At 45.9% G+C, this 13216-nt stretch overlaps 1 long non-coding RNA gene across 3 annotated transcripts in view; it reads right to left on the reverse strand.

Moving 5' to 3' along the window:
- Nucleotides 1–616: 616 nt before the first annotated feature.
- LOC122232562 overlaps nucleotides 617–13216 on the reverse strand; it is a 58516-nt gene continuing 45916 nt past the window's right edge. The window contains exons 3-4 of one of the 3 annotated variants that reach the window (XR_006209921.1): nucleotides 9072–9204; nucleotides 617–1403 (exon numbers count right to left, since the gene is read on the reverse strand). This is a non-coding gene — a long non-coding RNA (uncharacterized LOC122232562). Of the gene's footprint in view, nucleotides 1404–1505; nucleotides 1616–8657; nucleotides 8747–9071; nucleotides 9205–13216 lie in introns of those variants that run through there. The other 2 variants (XR_006209922.1, XR_006209923.1) reach the window with 2 other exon arrangements.

Genomic DNA, 13216 nt, shown 5'->3' on the forward strand with positions numbered 1-13216 from the left:
GAATAATGAATGCCAGGGAAGAGAGGACGTGAATAAACTGGCTCTTCCATTAGTGTCCTTCTGCAGAAGGCCCTGATCACAACTAAAGAGTCCTACTGTGTGCCCTGAGTTCTTCAGGATTCACAAAGCATGCTGTAGGAACAGGCTTTCTTAGGGAGAAATCTGAGTGTTAAGACGCAAGAGTGTGGTTATTTGACAAACTTACAATGGGTTGAGGAAGGGCACCCGTATATATTGAGTATCTCCCGTGACCCTGTACTATAAACCTTTGGATCATCTCCATTTTAACCACTTTAGGGAAAGATTATGTTCACCATTTTGCAAATAGGCAACAGAGACCCACTACAGGTCACTCGGCATCGCTCCACGCAGTAATTGGTAGAGTGGGATGTGAATCAAGGGATGTCTGATGTCAATGTGCATAATCGAGCAGACGGCAAACGACTACACCAATTGTGTTACAGAGTGATAAAGACATGGAGGTAAATTAGACACTACCAGAACATTTTTTTTTCTGGCAGAAGAAAGGGTCCAAGAAAACGGAAAAACAGTGTTATCCAACTAACATGAAGTCGCTTCTTAGTGAGTCACAGTCATGCCAGGTGGAGCTGTCACACGAAGTAAACTTTATTTGCAGCAAATAAGGAGATTGCTGAGGAATAACTTCCGAAGCCATGACTTCCTGAGCGAGGGTGAATAGGTTCCTTTCACTTAGGGTTAGGATGAATATTTAGATAGGGAAGCCTTGTCATCCTATGTAGAGGGGGGCAAAAGGAGGCGCAGGCACCTTAAGGAAACATGCCTATACATACATCGTATGTTATGTATATGAGGCGTATGCTCCTCCTTGGGCAGAGATTTTACTATTATAATGAGGTAATTGTAACTGTCAGTCACTCCACGGATCTCTCCATGGTCCATCTGCACAGACAAGAGTGGGTCTGGGTGGTCTAGGCAGTTGTTATTGCTTGAGAGGTATTTGTGTTTCCATCTGGGATGTTATGTCCCTCAGGTCTTTTGCCTGAGTTAAGAGATAAGCTGGAAAGAAGAGCTTAAGGAAAAAGGTGAGAGAAAGGTCAGTGAGTACAATAGACAGGTAGGCAGTAAAGGTCAGGCTTTGGGGCCCAGCTGGTGACAACAGCTCAAGACTCTCTGAGCTTAGGAGGGTGGGACACCCTACCAAGCACCTGCCCCATCTGAGCACATTAAGATCAACTCAGAACTCAGATCAACATCTTCGACAACATGCTCTCCTCATAGTCCTTTCCTGTCTTGGTTCATGAAAGCTTCATTCTTTCAGTTGCTCGGTCCAAAAAATATTGGAATCATTCTTGTCTCCTGTAGCGGACTGAATAGTCACCGGCCAAAAGGTAAGCCTATACCGTGGAACCTGTGGATGTGACCTGATTTGGAAAAAGGGTATTTGCAGATGTAATTAAAGATCTTGAGATGAAAGCATCCTGGATTATCCAGGTGGGTCCTACATCCAATGACAAGTGTCCTTAGAAGATACACACGGAGTACAAACACACAGAGAAAAGAAGTCCATATGAAGATGGGGTCAGAGATTGGAGTGAGTAGCCACAAGCCAACGAATGCTGACAGCCACCAGAAGCTGAAAGAGACAAAAAAGGTGGAGGGTAGGGTGGGGGGTGGAGGCTTTGATTTTGAATTTTCTATTTGAGATGTATTTGAGAGAATATATTTCTGTTGTTTTAAGCCACCAAGCTGGTGGTGATTTGTTTACAGCAGTCCTGGAAAATGAATTAAACTCCCCTCTCTCTTGTACCCCTCGTTCACAGCCTTCAAAAGATATTCAGAGCATGACCACTTACTATCTCTGCCATTACCACCTGTTCTGAACCTCCATCACTTCTCCCCTGGATTGCAGTAAAAAATCGTGGTTTCCTGCTCCCACCTCATTCCTTGTCAATTCTTAACACAGCAGCCAGAGTAATTCTATAAAAATGTCAAACCATGTCATTCTCCTGGTCAAACTCTTCCCATAAATCAGACTAAAACTAAAAGCTTCACAAGCAAAAGGTCCTACCCCATCTGATCCCCAAATACCTCTCTGACCTCAGATAGGTCTGCTCAAACTACATTAGTTTAAGAAAAGAGAAGGCACACATCTAACTCAGGTCTTTGCAGTTGTATTTCGTTCTGTCTGAAAGACTCTTCCCTCAGATACCTGTACGGCCACTCTCACTTTTCTCAGGTCTTGACTTCAATGTCATCTCCTCAGTGAGAATGGCCTTTCCTATTTAAAATGGAAGTTCTCCTTCCTACCGACACAAAATACCACTTGCTATTTCCCTGCTCGCTTTGTTTGTTTGTTTGTTTATATTGCTTACTTGCTTATTGCCCATCTCTCCACTAGAATGGCATCTCCATAAGAGCAGGCATTTTTGTCTGTTTCATTCATAGCTATGTCCCTGATCCCTAAAATAGTGCTAGGGCACAGTCGGTGCTCAAGGAGTACCTTTCGCAGAGTATTCACGGGAATAGAAGTTGGAAATAGTCTCAAAGGCCAAGAATTATGGAAACTGCGCCCCATCCTGCAGCCTTACAAAATGCTAGGATTGAAGATAAGCAATTACAGAACACAGGGAAAGGCAGAGCACAAAAGGAGAAACCTGTGAGCCCCTGCCTTCTAAGAAGCTGACTGAGGAGGCTATTCAGGTGTAAACATGGGCTATTTCTTATGGAATAGAAGGGATGACTCAGAAGAAACTCACCAGAGGGTAGAGTCAAGAGCTGCAGAGAATCGGTCCCAGGAAGCAGTATTGGACCAGAATCTAAGAGCTGGCAACGCATACCTAACTGGATTTCAGAATTGCTATGACCCAGGGTAGCCACGTCACTCCCGTTTTCCCCCTTTGTTGGAACAGAAGTGTCTGCTTGAGATCTGGTGAGCTCAAGCCTGGTCAACTCTACTTGCTGGGTATCTGGAAAGCAGAAAACCCGTCTGTAGCTTGCATGTCTTCAGATCAAGAGGAATAGTACTCAAGAAGCTGTTCTTGAGGAATCATCTGTACCTGATCTGTACCTGGACCTGATTTATATGATAAGATGCATTATGAGCCAATGATATTTTGGGATGAGACTTCAAGGGTCCTTGGGAGGAAGTAAATATCTTTTGCACATGGAAGTAAGTAATAGAAATAATTTGTGTCTAGAAGGGGGTCTGTTGTAGATTAAAGGCAGTGGTAAATTCTTTGCTCCTACTTCGAGATGTGGAGTCTACTTCCCTTCCTTTTGAATTTGGGTGGGGAGGGGGGCACCTGGGTGTCTCAGTCAGTTAAGGATCCAACTCCTTTTTTTTTTTACATTTATTTATTTTGAGACAGAGAGAGACAGAGCGTGAGCAGGGGAGGGGCAGAGAGAGAGGGAGACACAGAATCAGAAGCAGGCTCCAGGCTCCCAGCTGTCAGCACAGAGCCCGATGCGGAGCTCGAACTCACAGACTGAGAGATCATGACCTGAGCCGAAGTCGGATGCTCAACCGACTGACCCACCCAGGCACCCCATGGGGTTTGCTAGCTATTTATTTATTTATTTATTTATTTATTTATTTATTTATAATTTTTTTTTAAACATTTATTTATTTTTGAGACAGGGAGAGACGGCATGAATGGGGGAGGGTCAGAGAGAGAGGGAGACACAGAATCTGAAACAGGCTCCAGGCTCTGAGCTGTCAGCACAGAGCCTGACGCGGGGCTCGAACTCACGGACCGCGAGATCATGACCTGAGCCGAAGTCAGATGCTTAACCGACTGAGCCACTCAGGCGCCCCTCCATGGGGTTTGCTATTTTAACGTGGCAAGTTTCAGGGGCGCCTGGGTGGCTCAGCCGGTTGAGCATCTGACTCTCAATTTCAGCTCAGGTCATGATCCCAAGGTTGTGGGATTGAGCCCCATGACGGGCTCTGCTCTGAGCCTGCTTGAGATTCCCTCTCTCTCTCTCTTTCTCTCGCTCGCTCTCTCTCTCCCTCTGCCCCTTTCCCCTGCTTGCGTGCTCTCTCTCTATATATAAAATAAATAGAAATGAAACAAATTAAAAAAAAAAAGAAACATAGCCAAGTTTTGCTCAAGGGTTCCTTCCTTGGCAGTTCCTACTAACCCAGGAGTCACTTGCTGGCTGTCCCTTCATGCCTGCTCTAATCTTCCCTTTTTGGTACTTCCCCAGTCTAAGCCCCTGTGCCTTTGAGAAACTCACTTGAGCAATGTGGGCCTCAATTTCCTCATCCAAAAATGGTAGTGGGGTGCCTGAGTGGGTCAGTTGGCTAAGTGCTAACTTCGGCTCAGGTCATGATCTCACGGTCCACGAGTTTGATCTCCGCGTTGGGCTCTGTGCTGACAGCTCAGAGCCTGGAGCCTGCTTCGGATTCTGTGTCTCCCTCTCTCTCTGCCCCTCCTCCACTCAATCTCTCTCTCTCTCTCTCTCTCTCTCTCAAAAATAAAATAAACATTAAAAAAAGATAAATACATGGAATTGATAACACCAACTCTGAGTTATTGTGGGAATCAGATGTGAAAGTGATTTATCAAGTACTCTATCACATGTAGGAGAATGAATGAAGTTATATATCAGTTGCTGGGTGAGATAAATCTGGGGTGGTGGCTTCAGGCATCTTCCTGCTAAATGTAGTGAAGGAAAGAAAGATCCATTCATTTGTTCATCCAAAACAAATCAGTTCTCAGCTTGCAGGACAACCCTAGGAACAGAGAGATGTACCAGCCACGGTCCCTGTTCTCCAAGAGGTCCCAGTGTTGTGTGTGTGTATGTGGTCAGGGGTGTACCTACAAAAAGACAACCTCACATTACACAAGGTCTTCTTCCTCTTCCCATAACACTAGCCACAGACTGCTTTCCAGAGCTTTCCTGCTCACAAGGCTGCACTGTAGCCCTCTGCCCACAGTAACCCTGTTAGGAATGGGCACTCGATCAGCTCCAGGGAAATCAAGGCTAATAACTCTCAAGTCCAGGGGTTCCTGGGTGTTGCAGTTGGTTAAGTGGCTGACTTCGGCTCAGGTCACGATCTCACAGTTTGTGAGTTCGAGCCCCACGTAGGGCTCTGTGTTGAGAGCCTGGAACCTGCTTCAGGTTCTGTGTCTCCCTGTCTCTCGTCCTCCCCGCTTTCTCTCTGTCTCTCTCTCTCAAAAAGGAATGAATGTTAAAAAATTTTTTTAAAAACCGCTCAAGTCCAGTTCTTTTTTGGGGTGGAGGAAGGCAGATTTTTGGAAGAGAGAAGACGTTTTCCCTGTGGATAAAGAGTAAGACATGTCTAGAATTGCTGGGGGATTTCTTGTCACCTTGAGGCAGACTGCCTGGGAGTCTTTACTTACTAAATAACAGAAGAAAACAGGGGTGCCTGACTGGCTCAGGTGGTAGAGCATGCAACTCTCAATCTCAGGGTCATGTGTTCAAGCCCCATGCTGGGTTTTACGTAAAAAATAAAAACAGAGGAAAACAAAGAGATGGTGAGGGACATGTCTGAGGGTTAAAATCTGGGCACTTGTATCCAGTGATGCCTGAATCCACCTGCCTCCTCCCTCCCCCATTTCCCCAACCCCATCTCCACTCCACCCTCCAGCCTTCACCACTTGTTTAAGGGAAAGTCACAGCCATTCCCAGGGGCCAGCCTCAAGCAGGAGCTACAGCGGCTTCAGGTCCCAAGTCCCGCCCAAGTGGACTTACACAGGCTTTGGTGACTCTTCTACGGACTGCTCAGAAGAGGCAGGAAATACAGCCCAGAAATGAAGGGGGGTGAACATCCTCCTGGATAAACTCTGATCAACGGGACTCAGGATTTGGGAACTGAGAGGTAAATTCTTGCTTTTATCTTTCCGCAGTGGATGGTTCCAAATGCCTGTCTAGAGATATCTCATGGGACTAAAGTTGTCAGAATTAGCAAATAAAAAGGCTTGGCTTAGGGCCGCCTGGGTGGCTCAGTCAGTTAAGCGTCCAAGTTCAGCTCAGGTCAGGATCTCATGGTTCATGGGTTCAAGCCCCATGTCGGGCTCTGTGCTGACAGCTCCGAGTCTGGAGCCTGCTTCGGATTCTGGGTCTCCCTCTTTCTCTCTGCCCCTCCCCCGCTCATGCTCTGTCTCTCTCTCTCTCTCTCTCTCTCTCTCTCTCAAAAGTAAATAAATGTTAAAATTTTTTTTTTAATTTGGCCTAAAACATTATTCATATTCATCTGCAATTCAAATTTACCTGGGCGTCCTATATTGATCTGGCAGCCTGTATGAGACCCAGCAACCAGCTGTGCCTGCTGAGGCTGTGACCAGTATGATAACACATTACCTTCTGTTTGTTTTCCCTTCTCCCCTGTCCTTTCCTCACTTTGCTTTTTCTTTCACTCTTGCTGCCCAGGTATTGAACTTAACAATAAAGCAGCAGCATGTCAGGCTTGCTCTCAGGTGCTATGTGCTAGGAGCCAAGCCTTGCACATAAGGCAGTTCAAGTTAGATTTCTGTCACTTACATCCAAGAGTCCTGATGAAAACTTGGCCTGTTTCCTCTTCTGTGGAATGAGGATAGGAGTTTCCACCCCACTGATAGCCTAGGATGGATGAGAAGGTCCAAAGACCTTATGAAGGGCAAAGTGGCAACCCCACAGCCAGTAGTAGGTCACTGCAGTCACCCCAGAAGACAGGAGGTTGAGTCCCAGAGCTGGCCCCTGCCACACTGAGTTAATGAGGCTAGGAGAAAGGGCTGCTAACCATTCAGTGGCCGTGGGATCCTTCTGTGTTCTCTCATATGGGTGATGTCTGCCCTGGGGACCACTGCCAAGGTGGACCACTGTATTTGTTTCAGACTTTGCACTTCAGGTTAATAAGCACCACACGGACCAGGGAGTCCTGCTGCCACCCAGGCATTCTTTCTACAGTGTGGATCGAAGCCCCCTCTAGCCTCTGAAGCCATCATCCCGACAATGCTATGGGTGCTTTGTCCTGCCTTTAGCAACACATGCCCATTATTCCTGTGTGTGCCTCTGGTCCCCTTTGCCAGGGATGCCCCTATACCATGGTCTTCAAGGCCCTACATCATTTGGCCTTTGTCTATCTTTCATGCGTTTATTCATGCAACAAACCTAGTTTGAGCACTTACTGTGTGGCAGGCATTATTCTAAGCCCCGGAGAGAGAGCAGTTAACAAATCAGACAAAACCCTTGCCCTCGTGGAACTTACACGAGGCAGACACAGAAAATAAACCATATAAATAAGTGAAATATGTAGCATACTAGATAGCGATGTGTGATGGAGAAAAATACAGTGGGGAAGTGGGGTTGGCGCAGGACCCCGCCCCCAGCTAGTCTCCCTTTCTCCCTTGATCAGTCCACTCCTGCCACACTGGTCTTCTTCCTGTTCTCAAATACATCAGAGTGGTTACCACCATTGCCTTCTTAGGTCCTCTGTCTCAACTATTTCCCCTCTCCTCCACTCTGAAGATCTTTACACAGCTGGATCCTTCCTACCATTTGAGTCTTAACTCAAATGACACTATAGGTGACCCCCCTGGATCACCCTGCCTAATGCATTTCTCAGTAGTTCTTTATCCTATGGCCTTGTTGCATGGTATCATTTTCTCCATATCATCTCTAGTTGCAAGAGGAGGTGGGAAATGAAGGACAGGGTTAGGCAGCTGCCTTCTGGCAACAGCTGTTTGCCATGGAAGTTGGAGAAGAAACTTTGGTGGACAGCTTTCTGCCTCTGACACAAATACAGCATGATACATGCTACATACAGGAAACAAAGGGGTGAGGGTGGCCCAGGAGAAGCACCTGATGTAGCCTGAGAGACAGAGGAGTCATGGGCGGGCTTCCCAGAGAAGGTAGTGATGAGGTGACTCATGAAGGGTAAGAAAGAATCTGCTGGGCAAAGGAAGAAGGAGGTTACTGCCAACAGAGGAATGACTATGTGCAAAGGTTTGGAGAAAAGAGAGAGCATGTCATAACTTATTTTGTTTAACTTTTTAAATGTTTGTTTATTTTTGAGAGAGAGAGTTGAGCAGGGGAGGGGCAGAGAGAGAGGGAGACACAGAATCCAAAGCAAGTTCTGGGCTCCGAGCTGTCAGCACAAAGCCCAACGCAGGGCTCAAACTCATGAGCCGTGAGATCATGACCTGAGCCGAACTCAGACGCTTAACTGACTGAGCCACCCAGGTGCCCCTTGTCATAACTTATTCCAGAAATTGATGATGGTTCAGTGTTCCTAGGAAACAGCGTTAGAGGAAAGAAAGCAAGAGCTGCAAGGAAACCTAAGAAGAAAGAGTAGGTCATAATAGGATGTGAACACCTTTGACCTAGATGTTGCCAGGGGCCTTTTCCTGTTTTCCTGGTATTGACAATTGAAGTAGATGCAAGGTTGAGGACAGTGTTGAGGACCTCGAATTTAAGGATGATTAAGGATGTCTACTAAGACCGGGGCAAGAACAGACACTGCCCTGGGAGTATACAGAGAAGTGGCAGGACTGGCCCTACCACAGTCACCCTCCTCCTCCGCCCCTCCATGAGCAAAAGTATGGGAAGAGGTGAGACAGGGAATCCATGTAGGCTCAGGGTCCACTGGGGACTCCTGGTTTTTTTTTTTCCCTTCCCCACCATCGCCAAGGTGAGGGGATTCTATGAGACTTACTCTTAAAGCTGGGGTGGGGGGCTACGAGCAAGATTGATGTGCATCTGGTTTCCCAGTGGAACCTCCACTTAGGCAGCAGGTGTGTTGATCCTGCCCTCTGCCTCCCTGGACAGAGAAAGGACAGGGACATGAGGACAAGAGGAGGCTGCAGGGGAGCTGCCAACAAACCCTCAGGGGTGAGGCTAATGGGCAGGAGTTTCCCAACATCAAGGGTTTGAGCCAGAAGGGCATCGGGCTTGAGCCACTGTATCAGCTACCTATTGCTGCAAAACAGAATACCCTAAAACTTAGAGCCATGAACCAATAGTCATTTATCATGTCATGATTTCCATGGACCAGGAGTTCAGATGGAGCACAGTACACATGACCTATCTCTATTCCATGATGTCTGGGACCTCAGCTAGAAGCTACCATCATCTGAAGGACTTACCTGGGGCTGGAGAATCTACTTCCAAGGTGGCTCACGCACATGGCCGGCAAACTGGTGCTGACAAATTGGTTTCTTTCCATATGGGCCACTCCAAGGGATTGTTTGTCCTTATGACACGGAAGCTGACTCCCCCCTGAGAAAACAACCCAAAGGACCAAGATAGAAGCTGTAATGTCTGATACTACCAAGCCTCAGAAGTCATACACTGTCACCTGTACAGAATTCTACTCACCATACAGTTCAGCTCTGATTCTGTGTAAGAGGAAACTATAGCAGGAAATGAACACCAGGAGGTAAAGATCATTGGGCCCAAAGTGGAGGCTGGAGACCACATCCCTGTTTTGCCTTCTCACCCAGAAGGGCTGGTGAGGGAAGGGGGGATCCTTAAGCGGATTGGGGGTTTATCCTCAACAGAGCTGAGTCAGCTCTCCCTCATTATGATTTTGATCTATGGGAAGACCCCACAGGGTTCTGTGCATAACTCACACATGCCCTGTTAGAAATGCAGGCCCCACGGAAGAGGTCAAGGGTCAGTGAGCATAGTCAGAGAAGCAGCCACGGCCCTGTATCATCTCCTAAAAAGACCATCTTCTCCCCACTGCTCTGGAGTATCACCTTTCTCATAAATCAGATGACTGCATATTTATGGGTCTATGTCTAGACTCTGTCCCGTTCCACTGAGCTGTTTGCCTATCTTCATGCCAATACTACATTGTATTAATTATTATACTTACGTGAGTAAGTATCTGGTATCTGGTAGCATAAGTCCACCACCCTTATTCTTCCTCTTATGAATTGTCTTGGCTCTTGCTGGCCCCTTGGATCTCCATATACATTTTAGAATCAACTTGTCAATTTCCACAAAAAAAATTCTGCCATAAATGTTGACTAGAATTGCATGGCATTCGTAGATCCATTTGAGGAGAATTTTGCCGAGTTACAAAGTCATGACTCAAATGCTTGCTTCTGTACATGTTACACTTCAAAAAATATTTCATGTCAGGGGCACCTGGGTGGCTTAGTCGGTTAAGCGTCCGACTCTTGGTCTTGGCTCAGGTCATGATCTCGCGGTTCATGAGCTGGAGCCCCAACCGGGGCTCTGTGCTGACGGCACGGAGCCTGCTTGGGATTCTCTCCCTCCCTCTCTCTCTCTCTCTGCCACTCCCCATATTGTTCTGTCTCCGTCTCTCTCAAAATAAATAAACTTAAAAAAAAAAAGAGTTGGATGCTTAACTGACTTAGCCACGCAGGCACCCCAATACTGCTTTTTACAGAAAGGGAGTTGATTTAAATTGTCTTTTAATTTATTTTTTTAAAGGAAAATTTTGTATCACCATTATAAGGGGATAATGAGTCTTTCTTAACATATAAAGATAACTGCCAAAATAAGCATACTTCAGAATTATTGAATTATAGATAGATATTGTCTGGTGAAGATTTTAAGAATGAATCTTGCTCTTTCTTTGTTCTAAGGGGGTACTTGCAAGTGTCAGAGAAGTGTACAAGGTACATTGCTGTCATAGTTATAATTTCTACTTTGGGTAATCAGAAAGATCAGAAAATACTGAAAAAGGAATAATTTTATCATCTGTTGCCAACTATAGATTCACACGCAGTTGTGAGAAATAATACGGGGATGGTTCGTATACTTTTCTGTTTCCCCCAGTGGTGACATTTTGCAGAGTTATATAGTGCCTCACTGTGAGGATACTGACATCAATCTTTCTTTTTTTTAACACTTATTATGAGAGACAGAGAGACACAGAGCATGAGCAGGGGACGGGCAGAGAGAGAGGGAGACACAGAATCCGAAGCAGGCTCCAGGCTCTGAGCTGTCAGCACAGAGCCTGACGCGGGGCTCAAACTCACAAACCACGAGATGATGACCTGAGCTGAGGTCGGATGCTTAACCGACTGAGCCACCCAGGCGCCCCTACTGACATCAATCTTACTCAACATTCCTCACTTTTACTTGTACTCATTTTTGTGTATGTGTGTGTGTGTGTGTGTGTACTAAATTCTATGTAATGTGATCTCCTGTCTAGATTTGTGTATCCACCACCGTAGATTCTGTGTGTTTTTTAATGGTATGTCTTGCCCCAACTTGTCCTCATTTAGGAACCTGGGCTGATGGAGCAGGCCTCCCCTTACTGGCATAGCACGTGCTGTGTCATAGGGGTGTGGCTATGGAAATTATGCCCTGGCCCCCACTCACGTGTGAAACCTGTTGCCTCCATTTCTGTTTTCTGAGACAAAGCCTGTCATGCCCTAACTAGCTTCAATTAGGCAGGGAAGCAAGATCTTACTAAGTTCCTGAAAGGAGGAGAATTTGAATACTAACGACCACTATCACACTGTTTACCCATTGTGTGCATTGGTGAACACCCTGAAAGGGCCAGGTCTCTAATCCATTCTTGGGGGGAAAGCAAGGCGAATAGAACACAAACAATTATGTACAGCTTTCAAATAACCTCTTAGTAACATTGACACTGTGAGAGAGTAGATCAATTTCCCTTCTCGGGGGTCTTTAGAGACTATGTCAAGTGTGGGATACTTACTCTGGTCATCTCTCTCTGCCTCCTTACTAACCAGGCACCAGGGTCTACCCATATGGCATCCTAATCCTCTCTTGGGTTCATCCTTCTTTCTACTCCAACCTCTGAGCTCTACACCCCATACAGACCTACCATTCCACTCTCCTCCCAGGGCCTAGCCTCCACTCTGCCTTTCTCCAAGGTCTGCTAAGGTGATCTTTCTTCATTCTCAACGTTCTAGCCAAGTGGAACTCAATAATTAAACACCATGATAACAATGAATTTGAAATTCAAAGGGAGATTCTGAGGAATTAACTGTTGTTGGTGGTGGTTTTTTGTTTGTTTGTTTGTTTGTTTGTTTGTTTTAGTAAGCTCCAACCCCAGCATGGGGCTGGAACTCACAACTCCTGAGATCAAGAGTTGCATGATCTCCTGACTGAGCCAGCAGAATTAACTGTTTTGAGCTTTCCTTTACAGACTTTATCCAAATACAGAAGGAATTTTTATGTAATAATAGTGATATATTACACATACGATTTTTATATTGCTTATTTTACCTAATATTGTATCAAATCCATTTTATATGTTACCAAATAGTCCCTAAGCATACTAAAAGTAGCTGTCACTGGGGCTCCTGGGTGGCTCAGTCGGTTAAGTGTCTGACTTTGGCTCAGGTCATGATCTCACAGTTCATGAGTTTCAGCCCTGCATCGGGCTTTGGACTGACAGTGCGGAGTCTGCTTCAGATTCTGTCTCCCTCTTTCTGCCTTTCCCCCTATTCTCTCAAAAATAAATAAATGATAAAAAATAAATAAAAGTAGCTATCACTTTCCTATTCTCCCTCATTATGTAAACAATATATTCATTATTGAACAGTTTAGAAAGATCAGGAATCCGTGAATAGGAAAATAGGGCATCAACAATCACACTACCTAGAGATAACCAGCAAAATAATATGTGGTATACATCATTACTGGTTTTTTGTGCATGTTTGACGTAACAACATAACATACCGTATTCGTTAACTTTAGAAAATATCAAAACTACCCCAAAACTCAGCAGCTAAAAATCAACACTTTATTATCTCACAGTCTCTGTGGGTCAAGAATTCAGGAGCAACTTAGTTGGGTGCATCTGGCTCAGATTCTCTCAAAAGGCTACAATCAAGGGGGTGGTTGAAACTATCCTCATCTCAAGGCTCGACTGGGGCTGGGAGGATCCACTTTGTTAATTTTTTTTTAATGTTCATTTTTACTTTTGACAGAGAGAGAGAGAGACAGAGCACGAGCAGGGGAGGGGCAGAGAGAGAGACACACACAGAATCAGAAGCAGGCTCCAGGCTCTGAGCTGTCAGCACAGAGCCCGACGCAGGGCTCGAACTCATGGACTGAGAGATCAGGACCTGAGCTGAAGTCAGATGCTCAACTGACTGAGCCACCCAGGCGCCCCTTAGAAGGATCCACTTTGAAGCTGACTTGCTGGCTGTTGACAGGCCTTCGGTCTGCCCTGTGGTCTGCGGACATTAGTTCCTCACCACACGGGATCTCCATAGAGCTGCTCACGATATGGCAGCTGGCTTCTCCGGAACGAGGAGAGAAGGGAGAAGCAGAG

This window comes from Panthera tigris, chromosome A2 (assembly GCF_018350195.1).
Source record: "Panthera tigris isolate Pti1 chromosome A2, P.tigris_Pti1_mat1.1, whole genome shotgun sequence".
In the NCBI taxonomy this organism is placed as follows: Eukaryota; Metazoa; Chordata; class Mammalia; order Carnivora; family Felidae; genus Panthera; species Panthera tigris.